The sequence below is a fragment of the Pezoporus occidentalis genome, unplaced genomic scaffold (assembly GCF_034315485.1).
Source record: "Pezoporus occidentalis ecotype Australia unplaced genomic scaffold, CSIRO_AGI_Poc_V1 ctg8, whole genome shotgun sequence".
NCBI lineage: Eukaryota > Metazoa > Chordata > Aves > Psittaciformes > Psittacidae > Pezoporus > Pezoporus occidentalis.
Genome location: NW_026916158.1, coordinates 7,757,758 through 7,776,664, shown reverse-complemented (window position 1 = coordinate 7,776,664; position 18,907 = coordinate 7,757,758). Strand labels below are relative to the sequence as shown.

Sequence of the window (18,907 nt, the reverse complement as noted above, 5' to 3'; positions counted from 1 at the left end):
CCACAAGAGGGTCCCACTTTTATACCTTTATCAAAACAGCTGGCTTTATGCCAAATCTCCAATCGTTTACTTGTGGGACTTTGTGGTTTCTCATGATCTCATCATTGTCCACTCAGAGCATTGGCCAGGTACCCCAATGCGGTCAAGTATGAAGGTCATAGAATAGCTGCACACCTGTTTTCCCGTCTCTTTACGACAAACAGTCATGATGAACATAAACATATATACTTGTCCTGGGTTCAGCAGTAGCAGTCATTTTTCCCCTCCTTGGTAGCTGGTGCAGTGCAGTGTTTTGACTTTCGGCCTGGGAACAGAGCTGATAGTAATGTTTTGGTTTAGCCAAGGACTTTGTGAGCCTCATGCTCTGCCAGGGAGGAGGGGAAGCCAGGAGGAAGCAGAGACAGGACACCTGACCCAAACTGACCAAAGAGGTATTCCATATCACAGCACGTCATGCCTGGGGGGTAACTGGGAGTTAGCCGGAAGGGCTGGGGGACTGCGGGGTTGGAGGAGGTATGGGTCGGTGCTTGGTCGGGCTGAGGGGGGGCGAGTTATCGGTTGGCTGGTGGTGAGGTGTTGTATTCTCTTCCCTTGTTATTTCCTTTATCATTATTATCATTGGTGGTAGCAGTAGTGATCTGTGTTATACCTTAGTTACTAAACTGTTCTTATCTCAACCCGTGGGAGTTGCATTTTTTTTTCGATTCTCCTCTCTGTCTCTCCGGGAGCAGGGGGAGGGCAAGAAAGGGGGGGGAGTGAGCGAACGAATTACCTGACTGGGTTTAAACCACGACAATACTCTGCTCAATACACTGTGGCAACCAACATACTTTGTTATGGTTCTCAGTCATGAGGGGGAATCAAGTCCCAGCTAGGCTCCCATCCATTACAAAGGGGTAAAGAAAGATGATACCCTGTTATGATGCTTGATCCTTTAATACTTTGCCCACGTGTTGCTAATACTATGCTCTCTGACATCTTGAAATAGAAACTTGAGATTTTTTATTGGTTGGTTGTTGTTTTTTTTTTATTGTTGGTTTGGGGTTTTTGCGTTTGTTTGTTTGTTTTTTCTTTTGCTAAGCAGCCCACTTTCATTTGAAAATAATCTTATGGAGTGTTGAAATTAGACTGCTTCAGCCAGCTCCTATTTACTTTTCATTAAGATTTGAATTCCTTAAGGTTTGAATTGTTATGTATAATTTGAGGATAAAAAAAAATCAGAAGCTCTAAATATTAAGCACTATACAATGTGTAAAAATATTTCCTTTAAGTATGTGACATTTGGTTATACTTTTAAACATACAGATGAAGTTACTAACTTGAAATTTTCTTGTGAAATGTATGTTTGCTTTCCATTTTCCTTCATAGAGATGCCCAAGGTTGTTTTTATACCTTTTATTTGTATTACATTAAAGTCTAGGGCTCCTATACATTAGGTATTGAAGTCATATACATGTGTGTGGGATATGGCCATAAGAGCAGCCCTCAGAGAATTTACTGTCACATGTCTCTGACAACACAGATAACAAGACAGTAGCAAAATTAGCTTTGTAATCAGGCCCCAAACCATATTCAGTGGCAATTTTGACCTTTAGTGAACTCATGCATGCTGGAGAAAGAGGTACTTCAGAAATGAAGGTAAAGGTGTTTCCCTTAACTAGATTGTCTTTATTTGCTCTTTATCGAGCAAGCAGACTGTCAGTTTTGATGCCTGTTCTAGCCATCCTTAGCTCTAGCTGGATTCAGTGTGCAAGGTACAAGGAATGGCACAGTAAATAAACAGAAGCTGATTCCAGTTGCCTGTTATTCCTGGTAGAATGTTGGGTCAACACCAATTTTTTCTGTAGGCTGTAAATGTGGCCTAAAGTATCACGCTTTTCTCTAGAGCTCTGAACCAATTAAGCCATCCACAACATATTGAAATTTATGAACCTCTAGAATAACTGTCTGTGGGACTGTGCTTTTCATAACATGGCTAACTACAATGGCAAAAAAACCCAAAACCCAAACAAAAAAAACTGTTAGCAAAAATAATCTTACTCTTAAAAAAATAAATTTAAAAATTGCTTTTTCATGGCCAAGATTTCTTTGATATTCTTTCCTTTTTGAGAAGATCTGCTTGCCAAAACAGATGACTGCAATTTAAGAGATGTGCAAATCTTGCCTGAGGGCTTTCAAGAAACTACCTCACCTTACCTTAAAGTAAGTTTTTGAATAGAGGTTAAAAATGCAGTTTAAACTTAATGAATAGTGATGAGGTGTTAAAAGACAAGGTATCTAAATGAGAAACAAAAATGTATTTGAACTATAGTCCCATAGTCTCATTAAAATCATATTAAAGTTATCTCTTTAGGAAAGATTTTTCCAAACTGCATTAAGATATGCAGCACTGATGTACATGATTACCTCTCTGAATTTGGTAGATATTTGCCTGGATAATGAAATGCTACCATGCCCTGTTAGGAAGGGCAGGTTCAAGTGTTCAAGAAGGGAAGTCAAGAACGTGATGATCATCTGTAGCTGGAAGTTGTGTGATATTTCAAGGCACAGGAGGAAACAGACTCTTCTGAGGATTTCATGAAACATCCCTTCTCCTCCTAAAACTCCTCCTGAGTTTTATAGAGCAGCAATAGGACTGTATTATCAATAGTAAGGGGAGAAAGGTGCAGTGCAGTGTCTGGACTGTGAGAAGGCACTAACTGAATAGGTTAACAGCTCCTCAGCCATTCTAGTAAATCTGTGAGTGCAGATATGTTAGTTATACTAAACCAGCCGTTAATATTATTAAGTGCAAAGCTTTTATGAGCTTCATCAGCTACACTGGCTCTGAAGGACTAGATTCTGTCCTGGATGAGAGGTTTATCTGGACTGGAACTGCAGCTGGAGCACTGTACCCCTGGCTCCCATCGGCCAGACCTTCAGCAGGTGTAAAACAGGGCAACTCTTCCCTAGGGAATGATATATAGAAATCTGGTCAGTCTGGAAGATCTGCAGCTTTCATTGCAAGCAAACAAAGAAATCATCAAAAGCAACCTAATTAAATAAGTTAAAAATGCAAAGGAATTATGCTATATAATTAGTAAGCAAAATGATATATATTCAAGATCAGTCCTGCAGACTGTGTTTATAAGGAAATTAATTAAAAAAAAAATCTAAATCACTTAATAGTTTTTCTAGGATAAGTATGAGAAATATTCTGTGACTATCACAAACATGAAAAATTTTGGATGAAGAAATGAATGTGGTTGGTGAATGTCAGCATTCTGGCATTGTTACAAATACTGGCCAATTTATTTTAAACTTGTAAATCCTTAGTATGTTATTTAATATCAGGAAGGAACTCTAGGCATAGAAATGGTGACTGCAATTTTATTAAAATGACACTCCTGTAGACTGCTTCAGTAAATCTAGAAGATAATCATGATAAATGAAATTAATTAAAAGCCCACAAAGGCTATATCCCCAGTGATTCTAACTATTGTACATAGAAGTTCTGGTGCTTAAATAAAATGTTCACAAGTTGAAGAATTCAGTACAGTTAATTGTGAAATATACCCTTTATTCAGATTCTTATCCCAGGACTAGTTGTTTCAGGGGTTTTGTTTGATGTGGTTCCATTCTTCTTACGCAAGTATCAGCAGTTATTTTAAAATTAACATTTACCAATAGTTGCAGTAATTGATATTTGAGACTGAAAAAGAAGCAGTGTATTTAATGAAAAAAACATTGGAGTAGCTAGGATTACCTTGCATAATCAGGATTAAAACCCCCAACTCGTATCAATAAGAGCTGCACCCATATTAGTAGAGGTTGATATTTCATATGTTTGGATCCTTGCTCACTGAATTAGAAAGGGAATCAAAGGATGTGAGTCACATGACCACATGGATCTCCTCATTACTTTTTGCTTTCTAAGAATTTAAACATGTAAAGCATTTTTCACTGAATGGTCTACAGAGAACAGCTTATTTAGATTTATAAAGATCTCAGTCAGCAGGGTCTAAAGGCTTGCTAGACTCAGTTTACCTCATCTGACTGAAATTGCTTGGTCTTGTGAGGCCCTCTGGGCCTACTTGGTGACAAATCACATAGATACCATTGACAGAAAATTGAAAGTTATGTTTGATAATTTGGAAACATTAGAACATAAAAATTGTAAGAGCTGGAAGTATCAGCTATTCCTCATCTTACAATACACTTCAGGAAGAGAAGAAAGAAGGACCTTCCAATGAGATAGCAAAAACTAGTGATAAGCTAATAAAAGAGAAAAATTAAACTCTTAATAGAGAAGTCAAGTTAAAATTAGTGCTGCTATCCACAAGCAGAGGACACCTTAGATAATTTGCCCATTATTTCTGCTGTCCAGTTTTACCCTCCTGCCTAAAGGCTGGGCCAATCTGTTAGTGTGCTGCAGGTTCCATGGTGGTAAACCATGCCAAATGGGAAAAAATTATTGCCTCATTTGTGTGGTTTCCACACTGAAACTGACTTGGGTCTGGTTTATCTGCTGCACACATTGGAAAATGAAATATTAAATTTCCATTTTCTAGCTTTTTAATGAAAATAAAAAGTAACTTCTGCATTTTGGCAGTTTTGGTTTTTTTTTAATTTCATGGTCAGTTTTACTAATCATTAGAGACATGTAAACCTGGGGGGACATTGGAGGGGGAATAGATATCTGTTGTGTGACTGAAGGAAAAGGAAAGCTTTTTAATAAACCAAGAAATATTGTATAATTAGAGTCAACAGAGCTAATTTAAATGAAAAACTAATCAAGAAAACAAATTTGAAACTAATATATTTATTTTCTTTTTTTTCATGATCTGGAAACTCTGTGAATTTTTAAAAGAATTCTAAATACGGTACAGCGTCCTGAAAACCTACACCTAATTTATTTTTGAGAATTTTGTTGATTGTATTTTTCTCCACAAATGCACATGGGATGATAACCTATAGCCTGTGTTAGAGATGCTGCAGGCATTTGTTTTCCAATTCTGAATGTATAATATAAACTTTGGAATTATTATATTGCTGCAGTTTCATGTTAGGAATGTAGATGACTATTCCTATTGGAAGTGCTTCAATTTAAGCTAAGTGGCTTTTTTTAAAGTAAGCTTTGTAATTTACTCCAGATTTGAGAGCAGTCATCCCCACACTTGTGTATCTAAACCTAGTTCATATGTGGAACACAGTCATGTTTTAACGTTTCAGATGGAGAAACTGTGAGATACTTATTTGAAATGATCTGGGAAGATTCTTGTCAATAGTATGGAGAATAGAATGCATTAGGTTATTGGGAGAAATATTACTGTCCTGTTAAAAATGCATCTTGTAACTCAGAAATTTTATTTTGATTTCATGATTTGGTGGGGCAGTACTTATGTCCATACCACACTGGTGCTGTTAGGTAGCCATTTATCCATAGCATGTGACAAAAATTTGGGAAGATTAAGCAAGGGTTAGAGCAAAGGCATAATTTAATGAAGTTTTCATATCCCACTAGATTACTTGCTGCTTTTTTTTTTTTTCTGATTGTATGATCTACATTTAGATTATATGTATGTCCTGTCTCCTCTCACCTCCAATTTTTCTTTCTTTTAAGAATATACTTTAAGCCTTAATAATATTTTTCCTTTGTAAGACAGGAGTATTATTTTCTGGCAGTTAACTATTCATAGGTTTTAGTATATACCCAGGCTATGTGAATAAAACCAAAGATTATACCCAAATGTTTCACTTGGCCTGTGTTGGTTATATATAACAGCTTTTATTAAATGTTTAATTATGAACTAGAAAAAAATAATAGTTTTCTTAAAAGACAATATCAAGCTAAGTTCAAAGCTGTATTGGATTGTCAAATACTTAATGTACTTGCCCTACAGTAAACCTAGTAGTTTTTCTACAAATTGGAAATGCAGCTTGGTCCTTGATCTACCTAATGTAATTTTGTCTATAAGGACTTTTTTGTCCAGGTTGTTCTCCTGCTTGTATTTCAAGCATATTTACTGCACTTTCTCTTTTGCTACTTTAGCTATTGTCACTTTGTAAAATCCTGTCTAATAGCACTTGTTCTTTTTCAGCTTGACAGGTGGCCTTACTTTCCTTGTGCCCTTTGCATGCTCTGAATACTGGTAGATAGGATAGGATTTACATGGTATATATAGGTATATACAGGAGAGGAAAATCTAACTTCTTGTTGAAATTGTTACTGATATTAAAGGCTACAAAGGTCTCCAGTCCTTAAAGAGGATGCTTCAAAAAGCTGCAGCAAGGTAATGTCTCAAGACTTGACCCTTTATTTAGAATCTCTCAGCAGGTATATGTGCTCATGCTGTTATTCAGTGCAGACATTCTATCTCTATATTTTATATTTCAGTAACAGAAAGGTATAGCTTTCTGTATGCCTACAATTTTATCTGTAGCTCTTTTGGATTTGTTATTCAAAAGCATCTCAGTGACTTAAGTATCTATGTCCAGTGAAAGTCAGTGGAACTTAGATAAATGGGTTTTAGGGACAAGATTATAAGCATTTAGCATGCCGCTCTCCACAGAATCTTAATTACTAACTGAGGTTACCAAATACCTCTAACTTCTTTCTGTGCTACAGTAATTATCATTAAAAGATAACAGTCTTGATAACAGTCTGCTGGGTGTCTGGGCTGTAAGGTGAAAACATTACTATTTTTGTTTTATTCACTCCTCTTACTGCATCTGTGGAAATCTCTGTCACTCACTTTGGCTGGCATTTTTCTAATTTAATAGACTATGCCTGTCAAGACTGTATATCAAACACTGCAGACAATCAGCTAAATCCTTAGTCATCTGTCAAATAATGGGGTCTTAGTCGCACTGAGAATAAGCTGGCAATTTAGTGTATGTTGCATTCTGAAGTTTAAACTGGAGCCTTCTTTACTTTGTGATACAAAAAGAGCATTAAGAGATTGATAGTGTATTTTAAATTCCTTTGAAAATATATCCCAGACTGGATCTCTATTCTTTACTGCTTGTCTTTTGTGAGCAGCCTGTTTAAACAAAAAACACAACATTCTTTTAGATCCACACTGTTATAAAACCATAAAACTATCAGAGCCCTGTTGATCCAATTACAACTTTAAAACTTTTAAGCTTTTGATTTACAGTAAGTCCATTCCAGTTAAATACAAAGGAATCTTTTTCTTAAAATCTACATTGTTTACCAGTGTATTTCACAGTATATTTCACCTGTGTTTTTCCTTCACCTATGGAAAACAGAATAATCATAGAATCACAGAATGGTTTGTATTAGACGGGGTCTTAAAGATCATCTAATTCCAACCCATCTGCCATGGGCAGGGGCACCTTCCACTAGACCAGGTTGCTCAAAGCCCTGTCCAACCTGGCCTTGAAAATTTCCAGTGATGGAGCAGCCACGAATTCTTTGGGCAACCTCTGCAAGTGCCTTACCATCCTCACAGTGAAGAATTTATTCCTAATATCTAATCTAAATCTACTCCCTTTTAGCTTAAAGCCGTTCGTTTTTGTCCTATCCCTACACGCCCTTGTAAAAACTCCATTTTTTCCTAACAGTGCTTAGCCCACCAGAAACTACAGAGCTATGAAGCGTGGAGATTTTGTGAAATGATTTCTGGTGACGTCTGCTGGAGATACTTGTGTATGGAAGGTTAGATCAGTTGCAACATAGCTGCATTTCAAAAACACTGAAATTTCATTCAAAAAGTAGATACTTGACTGTTTCAGCCTTCCAATAACAAAAAAGGCTGAGAGAAAGACGTAGTCTCTAATATGCAAAATGCTTTGTGATTCTTCGGGTACCAGAGGCTAGGCTGAAGAGATGACAAAAATAATTATTTCCTAACAGTCTTGTATTTAGTTTAAAGAGGCAGTATTACAGAAAGCAAAAGCAATATTTTAATGGTATCCTTACCATAGTTTCAACAACTCTCTCATATAGCCTGATCAGTTCTATCAGAACTAGTATAATTGGACATATTTCCTCATTGAAACTTTCAGCTGGTAATTAGCTATGTGCCCAGATGTCAAGTACATAAAATGGTATTCAAAATTTCTTAAATAGTTGTCATTCTTTTTGTGGCAGTTGTGTGCAAAGTAGTAGACCCTTTTCTGCTAGGTCTCTCAATAGAAGAGATGGGGCTTATTATGGAGGTAAACTAAAACTGCAGTTCATTACAGTGGTTGATGTGGCTTGGAAAGAACCTTGTCAAGTGAGTAAAAATGGTGACTGACTCTTCTGCTAGTGAGTTTTAGATTAGAAATTAGAATGGACTGAAGAAGGGATAATTTTTATTTCTTAGAAGGAGCCCCCTGTAGCCATTATGGAGGACAGAAGATTTTCAATAAGTATTTTGATAAGCAAAAGGCCTGATGACCTATTGTTATCTTAGGAAAAGAGCTTTAGAAAAGCCTGGAGTGCAAAATTCACTGGTTTTGCTGGTTTGTATTTCTTTCAACCTCTCAGCTACACTGGCAGAGTAGCATAAGTGTCTAGAAAATTAATCCCTGTGACTTGTGAAAATTAAAGGAGTGATGTTTAACAAACTTACACAGACATTTTATAATTACAAAATATATTGGAGGTTATCACCTCTGACACGCTCACTTTTAATTTGCAAGTAACAAGAAATATGTGTGTCCGAATAAGGATAGAATTTGCTTTCTTATTTGTGTTGAGTTCTGACAATAATAAAATCAACAAGAAAGATGCGATCATATTGTGTGATTTAAAATGACCAACTTTATAAAACTAGAGGCTAAAGATGCATTGTAGTAGTTTTAACATTTGCTTTGTAGTAACAAACACATTTGCCAGTTACCTGTTAAAAGTAATTATTACTTAATTTAGTAAAGTTCCAAATAAACTTCTGAATTTATAAATCTATTTGCTTATCATTTAAGAATAATTACATTTTAAAATGGAAGACTGAAGTAAAATGTTACCAGAATGTTTTTGGTGAAGATCTCGGTCCATAATGTGTGCAAAGGTATGTATTCATAACTAATAAACTTAATGATATAGGACATTATATCATATTTGCCTTCATTTATAATTAATTTCTGAGAAGACATAATTTTTAGAGGCTGAAATATTTTTCTGCTTGACAGATACAATGATTTCTTTCAATTTTTGAAAAGATGTTCTGTAAGGGCTATGCTGAAGAGTTATTCATATGAATAAATTACCTTGAAATTGATTTAGTACAATGCAAACAAAATCAATAGGACTACTCATGTGTATTTCTTTACTTATATTTGTAACTTTAATTTTTAACTAAATCAAGGCTATACTTCACTTGGTGGCATAAGAGTTGCCTTTTTCCCTAAGCTTTTTTTGTGGCAGTTTGTTGACCTGTGAAAGTTACTACTGAGGAAAAATAAGGCGTTAGTTAAGAATGAAAAGCTTTTGATTCCCAAATTTAGGAAACTGAAATCATATAAAAAGTTATGGGGCTAAAATAAGAAGGTAGATTTCTTAATTCTCAGTTTTTACTGAGGTTCACTTTGTATCTCAGCAACTGTTTCTCATTACCTCTCAAATACACCTCTAATTTGTGTATGCTAGGTTAGAGCCAGGCAGGCACTTGCCCTGTTCCTTCCCTGTTATTTAAAAGTTCTAGCTGATTAAATCACAGTCCAGCCCTTTCTTTCTGGAATGTGGTTTTTAGTATTCAGATTGTTTATTTCTTAAAAAAAAAATTAGAATTTACAAAATAGAAATGATTGTTTTTCTCAAGTAATGGAGGAGCATTCTCAGATTATATACCTGCTTACATGTTTTAGATAAATGACAGCATGGATTTTATTTTTTTTTTTAATGTAATCTTCTTTAAAAATATCTACTTAATTTCTCTTCAAGAATTATGTTGTCCTCAAAAGAAACATTCAGGAAAATTTCCATTTACTGTGTCTCATTTGTGACCCATTACTGAGTTAATCCCGTTGGATGACAACTGCTACCTTACATATAGAGAATTCCAGAGCTTTACAGGAATGATGATGTTCAGTAAAAGGTGTCTGAAGTGACAATTCTCCTGAGCACTAATGAGACCTTCAGTGAAAATTGTGTTTGTGGTAGTCAGTTTTGTGATTGCAGAGAAGCTTGATGAATAACCACCTCTGAATCTCAAGAGCAATTCTAAAGCATAGTAAAAATGTTTACATGACTGAAGCTTTGTTTGTATTGATACCCATCAATGGTTATTTTCATAAGTTAGGCACATCACAGAGGGAACATATCCAAGCCTACTCTTTTGTGGGAGTAGTCATGTTGTCACATTTCAGGCAAAACTCCCACGGAGCCCAGAGGATTATGTGTAGTGACACATTTGGAACTAAAGGCAGAAATGACAAAATTTCTTCATGTTGTAAGATTTTTCTCTGTTTTGATATCATTAGTCCTTCCAATGTGTGTAGGTCTAGGAATGTACATTACACAATTGTGTGATAAATGCAGATCAGTTTGACAGCTTTCTAATCTTAATCTCCAAGAAATGTGACTAACACGGCAAGTCCATTTCTCTAGAGAGAATCTTCAATTTCATTAACAGATCTCTTCTGCCCATATCTTTCTTTGGTTTACAGTTAAAGAATAAATAAATAAAAAATTCTCAGTTTCCTTTCTTCGCTGCTGTCTCCTGGTCCTGCTTCTCTTGTCTGTAGAATTTTCCAAATGATGTTGCCTGTGCATACCAAAAACACTGGGGTCTCCTTGACTTTATTTCTCCAATATAATTCTTTTTTCTTCTATTAATTTTAAGGTATAGTTTGAAAATGCTTTTGAACTTGTAATCTATTCCAGTAGATCTTTTTTTATGGCCATTATTGCTGCTGTTACTTGTATCTCATTTATAGTTCTGAACAACTCAGCTGATGTGCGTGTCAGTTGTGTTTTGTATTGTGCCTAAATACAGTAAAAGTAAGGCATTTTCTAAGACATGTCAAATGAAGAGTGGGAGCACAAATGGAGAGAGCTAAACTGATAGTCCTAATGCTTCTACCACTGAACACAGTCCTGAGACAGCTGTGCACTGCATCTGATTTTGTCATCTTCTATTGACTCTTCTCTTCTTACTAGTCTGACAACCATTTTTTTACTGTGCTATCTCACAAATGTGCCTTTGCTGTAAAACCCTATTCCTCTGAAGACCGTGCCATCTGGAACAGCCTTTCTGAATCTCTCTGCCTCATTGACTTGCTGTATCTTTTAAAATCTCATTGGAAAGCAGTTTTTCTCAGTTTTCTGAGCCTCTTAATACTATATTTCATCTCTTCCATTATAAGCTATTTAATTTAGTGATTACGTTATTCTAATCTGTAAAGCACTTCAGAATACTAATTGGAAGAAAAATACCCTGTGTTATAATGCTATGTTATATTCTACACTCACTTTACAGGAAAAAACACATTTGAAGTTATTGCTAATTTTTTTTTTATTTTTGCTAGTATGTCCTACTTGTAAAAATGCAAGTAAAATTGATTTTTTAAGGTCTTTTGAAGGTGACTAGGACAGGAAAGTTGTATGACTGAGCCACTGTCATTTGTACTTACACCAAGTTATATGTGAAAGCCACCTAGTAATAGTAAATAATTTGTCTTCTAGTATACAGTTTTCTTATCAGGGATAACTGTCCCACATGTGAGGGTAGCAAAACATAGGGAATTCAGACTTCAGACCAAAGGAAGCCATGACTTGTTGATGAGGAAGGGTACTTCTGTAATTCTTGACTCCATGCCATCTGATTAGTTATTGTTTATATGGACTTATTTGCTCCTGTATCTGAGACTGCAGCTTGTAAGGGTTGGTATTACTACCAGTGCCTTATTAGCTTTTAATCAAGTGAAAAATTCTGTTCTATTTGCAAATACTTAAGTCTGGTAGAAGGAAGGCTGGTCATCAAAGACACAGTTACATGGCAGGAGCACAGCAATTGATCTGATAGAAGTCCCATATACAAAGATGTAGCTGAAGAGAAACAAGCAATTGAAGATTGGTAGTGGGGTAATCAAACGTGTGAACTGTCTCTTCCATGGTTTTCCAGAAAGTTGAAGGGCAGCACAAAATTACCTTTCCTCAGAGACTCAGCCATTAATAATTTTAATGACTGTTGGTTGTGTTCAATTTGATAGTTATCATCAGAAATGATTGATTGTAGCTATACTGCACATGGATATTGTTAGCATAATGTCCCTGCACTTCAGTTACCCCTAAAAGATTTTAACTTACTAGCACTGTGTTTTGATGGCTAATATCCTTTTGGTTGATGCTGTACAGATCACTGTTCTACATCATGCAGGTCCTTAATTGCCATGCATGGTGGGTATATTGGTCTGTGTTGTAAAGAGAAAGCAAACTACAAATCTGCACTAGTTGCTGCATTTCTCAGGAGCTGGCTTTGTTTACCAGCTTGAGCTCCATATGAGATGCCTCATCAGTTGTGGAAAATGGGCTAATGTCATCCTCAAACCTTTCAATAGACCTATTGCCACAATGGCTTCCAGCTCAGCAGAACCTGTGCCTATAAAGAAAGAGATACTTGAGCATAAGCATCAGTTTAGATGCTATAGTTTGTCTGGCACATCTGTATGGATCTGGCAGGTATGACTGAAGACCCACAAGAGTCTGACACTTCTCTGGGGTGGCAGGAAGAAGCTTAAGTGGGAAGCTCCAGCACATTTACAGCACTGATAATTTATGTCTAGGTGACTGAGTGGCTTCTTGGATTTCTGTCTTGGGAATCTCTACTCATCCTATTATTACTGGTTAAGTCTTGGAAGCAGTGTTTTATCACACTGGATTTAATTAAGTAATATAATTACCTATTTATGCAAAATCTCAATTTCTCCCACATTCCGAGGGAGACAAATATATGGATTCTGGTTTGGCCTGTTGCACTTGAAGCAGAAATCTTGGGTTCAGATTCATTTCCATATCCAAACTTCTTGAAGCTTCCAATCTGGGATTGGAACCCATTATTGTAATGCATTATGTTAATGGTATAGATGAAATTCCAATTCAATCTTCTTTTACAAGAAAGCCTTCGACATGATATATGAACCACCAGATTAGAAGCAGACTGACTAATTATCATTTAATGCAATTGAATGCCAGGGTTTGTCATTTGATAAGGCTGGCTGGGTGGGGAATATGAATCTGTTAGTACTGATATCGTTATGAACTTTAGATGGAAGGGAGATTAAAATTCCATGAATACAATATTTATTCACACTCATTATTCACAGAGTGACATGCCACAATGTCATAGGAATGTTAGCACCTACCTTTTCATTCATATATAGTTTTAGAAAAAAGATTCATATGATCCCAGTTGTAGCTTACATGGACCTACATGCTGTTATTCTTTAAAAGTACTTCATGGGCAAACATGTACGCACATCTCTATATTTACCTGAAAGAATCCTGCAGATGGGTAGTAGCTCCCTATTGTAAGGGCATAAATAACGATCAAGGAATAAACCCCCTAAGTCATTAAGCCTAAATCCCTGCTGTCACAAGGAAATTTAGCCTAAACTCATTAGTCCACTTTTCTGTCTCTTTCAGATGGTTCTCCGGCCATCCTCATTTTTTCTGCTGATCCTCACTTAGACTACTTTGACAAGTAATTTTCAATGTGACAACTAATCAGGTATTTTGCTGAAGTCCAGATAGATTAGATTTATCTTATTTTCTCTTCCAAGGAACTAGTTCTTTTGGGGAGAGGAATTAGTGGGGTAGGTGGGGAGGGAAGGTGGGGGGGAGGAAAACCAGTAAGCCAGTATCACTAATCTTTCTTTGGAAACCTAGGCTCCATTAGATACTGTTGTGTTTTTTTTTTAATTTCCTTTCTAGGTCTTTATTTCCATCTGTGTGTTTAAGGGTGTTTAACATCTTACATGGACTAAAGCTGCAAGAATAGGTCCATAATTGCACTCATCACTTCTTTCTCAATTTCAAAATAAATTAAAGAAATAAAATAAAGAATTGAGAGTTGATATGCCAGTTACTTTAATACTATGGGATGATGATTCTCTATTCATGCTGATAGAGTAAGTATTGCGCTTCATCTCAACTTTGGTCATTTCTGTGACTGTGCTGTCATCTTCACTAGCCATTTTACTTTTGCCACAGGTTCAGTACTGCTGTTATTAAAAATTTAATGTATCCATTTACATTTTTTACTATATCTAGATTATGTTTTATCTTACTGTCAAAAAGCCCCACTTGATCTTTTGATGCTGTTTTTATTCACGATGAAACATTCTTGTACTATTTGTTTTCATTTATGTTGTAAAACCATCTTGAATATGACAGGTTTCACTTTCTAGATTTTAAAATTCCACTGAACTCTTTTTCATCCCCTGTGTGCTTTTTCTCAGTGCCTTTGCTGAATTTGGTTTTGTTTCTTTTTCCTCTGAATGAGGTGACCAGTCTGTATCTAAACATTTTAGATTTTTCCATAATGATATTATTCTCCAGTGTATTTATGTCCAAGCAAATTCAAATAAGGTCTAATGATATGCAAATATGGCCATAGGATCTCATAGGAAACTTCTTAAACTATCCCAGTGGAAATTATTTCACAAAATCATTTCAAACCATGTTTTAGCTGCGCTATCATTACATATCTCCTGAAAATTTCTTGCATTATATATGTACAACTCTAACCACTGCTTCTTGCATGTTTTTTTTCTGAACAGCTTTTAAATACTTTTAGTTTGTGATGGTTTACTTATGTGCTCTTACTGAAGTTTTTATTTTATTCTGAACTTTAAGACACACAGTACTTCTGACCCTGCCTTCCCTTTACATCATCTCACTGATTCCAGATAGTGTCAGCACAAGGTGAAAAGTGAAATGTGTTCGTTTTTTGCTAGTAACAATGTGTAGCCTCTGAAATGTGTCAGTCTTAAACTGCACAAAGGAACATTATGTGTCTAGACATGTGTCATGTTTTCATATCAAAAATGTTCTTTAAGTTATGTGCACTGCAAAATGACATGTCACAGATTTTTCCACAACTGGTTTAACTGTCCATTTCTAGTAACAAAATAACCTGTAGCAAAAATAGAGACCTTAATTAAAAAAAAACAAACCAAAACAAAAAAACAAAACAAACCCAAACCATTGGTTTAATATCTGAAGGTGCCTATCTTGGAACATTGAAAACATCCAAGTTTTTCAGCAAGGGGAAATTAAACAGTGAGTTTAGATAGAGGCGTCTAAAACAGTTGATTAAACAGCTAGAAGCCCTTGTTCTTCATTAATAGAATGTGCAGTCTGCAGTCATGTGAATTACAAACAGTTGGAGTTTTAGCAGTGTAGGAGTTTTAGACACAAATGCTTCACAGGTGAATAAGTGTTATTCTTAGATCAGTGTGCGTGAACCTCTCTGACCAGGATCTATGTGAAATTCATATTTAATTGTGCAACATTTAATATAGAGGAAATATTTTTAGGATAATAATATTATGTAATATTACACAATAGTTATATTATGCACCTGGAAGACTGTATATCATCCTTTTACTTTGGTCTGTATATGTATAGATCTTCATAGGCACATACCTCTTTTGGAAAGAGCTTCTTGTAAAACCAGCTCCAAGCATTTTAATAAAACAGTATTTGAGCAAATGTCTTGTAATTTCGAGACAGATTTAATGAATGATAAAGGAAGACCCTTTAAAAATTTTGAAGAAGTTTAGATTTATAACTATGTAAAATTTTAACCTACATAATATTTACTGCAGAGAGGAAGGAAGGTTTCAGAATGTAAGGGCTAATCTTCTGCTCCTAATTAGGTATTAGATGTGTTTTCTCTCTTTCTTTCTGCCCCCCTGATAGCTGCACCTCTGAAAGAACTCAGGGGTGGCAGCAGGTTTGGCGTCTTGCTAGTTTGACAGCTGTCTTCAAATCTTGTGTGCTGTGGGCATGTATGGGGATCAGACAAACAGATTAGACTGTTTTCCAAATTATATAATCCAAAAAAGACTTAACTAAATGTGTTTGCTGTAGCTCAAGAGACAATTCCAGACCTGAGTAACCTTCTCTGTCACCAGAGGACTTACTGAAGTATAACAGCAAGAATATGAAACATGTGATTTGGGTTAACAACATGAAAGGATGTTCTGTTTGTCTGGTTAAGGGGGAAAAGTCTCTGCAAAGGGACTTTCAGGGCATAGGAACAAAAGCTGTGAATTTCAACATCTCTCTAGTGTGATTCTCTTATCCATTGCTTCAGTAAACAAAACTACTGGGGAAAACTTTAATCCCACCGAGAAAAATACATATGAGATGATATAATAAATTTAAATGTTATTTATTTGGGTGTGGTAGTTTACTTCTTGTAAGTTGGCATTATTTATCCAGTATCTATACACTTTCTCTAGCCTAAAAAAATTGCCACTGTCATTGGCAACAGGACTGCCTTTTTCATTTGGGATAATTATAGGTTTTTTTTTCCATATTCTGTAGTGAAATCTTCTATATGGGCTGGTTTGTGTAGTGAAGTTATTACCACAAATTTTTTAATGCAATTTATCCTCTAATGTTGTTTGGTTAATTCTTTTTGTGTGTGAATGCTAGTACCAAAAAGCATTCTATGAAGCAACACTTTCTGAGTAATAAACATGCCACAGGCATTTGAAAAAGAACATACAAATTTTACTGGAAAAAATCCATTGTTTTGATTTATGGCAAAGTCTTGCAAATGTTGTTCAATGAGGTCTGTTTTTAGTAACTATCTATATTTCCGGTCATCTGTGTCTAGTCTCACATACTGCAATACCACCCAGTGGCTTAGGGCCTGTCAAAGGAAAAAAAAAGCACAAATATTGTTATTCTCTGAGCACACAGTGACTTCTATTTTTACAAGCTTTCCTTGAACAATTAAATTTCTGGTAATTAGAGCAATCTTTCAGATTAGAAGGGTTTAGTGTTTATTAAGAGGTTGCATTCTGTGTTTCAAGATGGTTATCAGCATGGATCCAGCCTGATATTACCAAAACCACAATATTCAGGGAGATGGCTTTTTTCTATCCCTTGCTTTTTTTAACCTTAAGGAAGAAATCAGATGTGTAAAAGCTTCTGATCTTATTCATGCTCTGTTGATCCCAGATTTCCTCTACAACTTGAATAAGTAGGTTGTGACATATTTTATGACAATGCAGAACAGATCACCCCAAATCAGTATTCTCCCTCTTTAATGAAACTCAGTGCAAGTTCTGGGAAGCATGCCAGATACGTGAGGGGATTTCACAAGCTGGGGTGGGCAAGGATTTAACAAAAAGGAAGGAGCTGGCAGGTTGCATGATGTAATCTCTTCTCATATCATTTTTGACATAGTGGAAAAATTGGGTATATGAGCTCAAGGTGCCCTCAGGCATCTTGACTTGCAGTGGTACTTACTCAGCACATCACTGACCTTGGCATTGTTACAGAATCGCATTTGTTCTCAGATGAACTACTCTTGAACAGTTTATCCAAATACCAAGATGCAAAGGCACCTGGGTGCCTTACTTTTACTGACTTCAAAAGTTGATCAGAATTGACAGTGCTCTGCAGAACATTTTGTTTTCAACAGTCTGGCATTTTACTTTGAAAACCCAGTAGGTACGAAACTCTCACATTTGTTCTAAAACTTGCATTCTAATGTTATCTGACTTCTCTAAGATGGGCTTTGGCAAGCAGAGAACTGATTGTAAGGCTCCCAGGTTTAAGGCTGGCTCCCTGTCCATGAACCATTTGTATTGATGTCTTCTTGCAAAGTTTGGTAGGTTATTCAAATCCAACAGTTTTGAGAAGGACATCGCTACATCTCTCAGGATTTTTTCCAAAGAATAAGAGTAAATAAACTAACTAACTAACTAACTAAGTCTTTCACTCTGATAGCATAGTTATCTCTGTAAGGAAAGAAATTTCACATTGTTTGGTAAAAGGATGAGGAAAGTAGAAGGAAATTAATATAGATTCTGCTATGTGTTAAGTGGTTTAGAAATGATAACTCTACATCCATAGATACTTTACTGCTATTCAACTTAATAGTTGTAAATCTAATTACTTTTAGAATTTGTGGTTGTATAATCAGACGGGATTATAAAATACAATCAAAACTTTATTTTTAAAATCAGGATTAATATTTTTCAAAGCCAGTTTTATTTTTATATCTGAAATGTTTTGAAAATTGGTATGTTATCTGATCACAGTGTTACAGCTCCATTGTTATGTGATTGTTACAATGCTGTCTCTTTAGATGAGATTTAAAAAATAGATGATGGTAGTATCTTCCATTTTATGCCATTAAAAGCAGAGCTTTATCATTTCAGGTTTTGAAAGATCCTAAGTAGGTCAACATCCTAAAAAAATGGTTTAAAATCATTCTTCCGGATTTAGTTCCCAAGATTTTCCTTATGGTAAATTATGTTTCTTATATTCTTGTTACTAAAGTATTTTTAAATTTTGATGGCTGCTTATGATCTGAAAATACTAGATAAGTAGGACATTGATCTAAAAATACTAGATACTAAAATAATCAAACTACAGTATTACTAGCAAAATATTTCTTGGTGTTGATGTAAAACTGTATATAAACACTAAATACTCCTTACTTCAATTCAAACCTTCTCAGTTGAGATAAATATGTCCTGAATACAGAGCAAAACAAGCAAGAGAACAGTGTGATACACATCAGTCACCCCCTGAGGAGTTCTTTAAGACTCATTGTGTGCATGGATTGCAGTTTTATCTCTGCTGGTGCCCTGCAGGGTGCCATGTGAAACTCATGGTTGTAAAATGCTACCAAACCTCTGCTCTTTGCAATGAATTTGTTTTTCTTCAAGTCTTTTTTTTTCTGGGGAGGGGGATTTATGCAGGATTTTACCCCCACCTTCCAATGGTCTG

The 18,907-nt window shown here is 35.6% G+C and overlaps 1 protein-coding gene across 1 annotated transcript in view; it reads left to right on the top strand.

The window, feature by feature from the left end:
- The first annotated feature begins 394 nt into the window (after positions 1-394).
- BCHE (butyrylcholinesterase) overlaps positions 395-18,907 on the top strand; it is a 320,419-nt gene continuing 301,906 nt past the window's right edge. Inside the window, exon 1 of the mRNA XM_062602896.1 lies at positions 395-431. The gene's annotated coding sequence lies outside the window, so the exon portion shown is untranslated. The remainder of the gene's footprint in view (positions 432-18,907) is intronic.